Here is a 1,802-nt window from a genome sequence, read left to right as displayed (position 1 = left end):
CATTCCATGGGCCAGCTCCGCCTTGCCAAATGATGCCAGGATGCCCCTCCCCTTGTCTGGGGATCTGCACATTAGTTGCTGGTGAGGACCAGGGGGTTAGGGGCGAGGAATATGGCAGCGGTTGGCAAGAGGCTCACTTTGGCCCGTGCTGGGCATTAATTCTGCCTGTCATTTATCAACTTGGATAATGAGAAAAGGGTAGACTACTTGTGATGGTTTCTGATATATAGAAAGATGAATGAAGTGTGAGAATGGCAACTGTGCTTTGAATACCGATAGAACCTCCCTCCCCATGCTTAGACGGAGAGGGTTCTTAGACTATAACGACAGGGGTATCATAAGCAACTCACCTAATTCATGAAGGATTCAGTTCCTCCCGCGCGCAGACGGAAGTCATCATCCTACTATCTTGTTATATGCCTAATACATTTTTTATGAACTCGTTCCTATCTAGTCTGCCATACTATGGACCTGGCGGAATATACTTCGTGGTAGTCGAATTTTATGGTGATCCGATACCTTGGCGATCCGATAGCTTAGAGGCCTTAGCATGAACGCAGGTGAAGCGAAAAAGGCGGACTTGCCTGGTCGCATCGTCTCTCGCATGATTGTCTGTTTCATGGAACACGTACAGATTGGCTCCGAGTTTCGCTGATTGATCATCCTCCCCACTTGCTGGTTTCGCCTCTTATTTCGACCCTTGCCAGCACGGTGTCATGCCATCGATTCAGGGTCAGCTTGCTTAATATTTTCTACATACCACGAACAAACAATGATCGAGCTTTCCCTATTTGTCTAGGAAACGTGATAAGATGAATGATAATTCCGCAAGGGCGACCCCACGCCTGAGGCGAAAGATGTAACCAAATGCCCGCTATGATCTAGATTATAGTGCGCCGAAATCATCATTGTGGTTACAACTCCACTTATGACCTTCATTTCCGACTCCTGTCGTCCAGATTTTAGGGACGCTTATGGAATTGAAACGCTGAACTGCCCCTTTTCACTTTGCTTTTGGTCGGTGGTTGATAGCCAGCCCTCAGATGAAACACTGGCTGAACGCCAGTACAGGCCAATCGCATTAGGCTGCTCTAGTTATCATTGCAACGCTAACTCTAACGCCGCCCCAGCAAGACCCGCTATCTGCGAACAACTCCTCCTTTTGACGCCAGCTGCTTTGCCAACAGAATGTCGGTCAGCCTCTAGATCTCACCCCCTCGCTCAGCTGCTTTGTTTGCTTCCTTCTGTGCTATCCGTAGCAACGACAGAAGCAGCAGCAGCAGCAGTAGTAATATTGATATTGCAACAACTTTGCCCACGGGCATGCCAGCCTATGCAAGGTTCTAAGTACAGGGGGAAGCCATGGGCGCGACGCCGGGAAATTTGTAGTCGAACGTCTCCTTGTCGCTCGCGATACCTTCGCAAACAGAGCTTAACCTCACCGCTAAGCGACAATTGCCGTGTGTAGACCGTACGAGCAAGCAATTTGGCTCTTGTTCCTCCGCTCCAATTGTCCACTCATCCACCCACCCACCGCTAGCTAATACAGTGGGGGGCAAAAAGTATGAATCCAAACGCAAGTACCGGACTGATCGGGCTAACCCGAACAGGTATGTGTTATGATGCCGCTTTCATATTGCAATTTTGACCTAATAAGGTCAATTAAAACAGCTTCAATACTTTGTATACCAGCCTTCAGCAGTAATTATAGCGGTAATACGGATCGGCATTGTATCACAAAGGTTCTTCAGGACCCTTTCTTCAAGGTTATCCCAAGCCTCTATTGCAGCTAAGACTAAGGC

The sequence above is a fragment of the Fusarium oxysporum genome, chromosome 2 (genome assembly GCF_000149955.1).
Source record: "Fusarium oxysporum f. sp. lycopersici 4287 chromosome 2, whole genome shotgun sequence".
Lineage (NCBI taxonomy): Eukaryota > Fungi > Ascomycota > Sordariomycetes > Hypocreales > Nectriaceae > Fusarium > Fusarium oxysporum.
The sequence above is the reverse complement of the archived record's forward strand: the minus strand, read 5'-3'. Positions refer to the sequence as shown.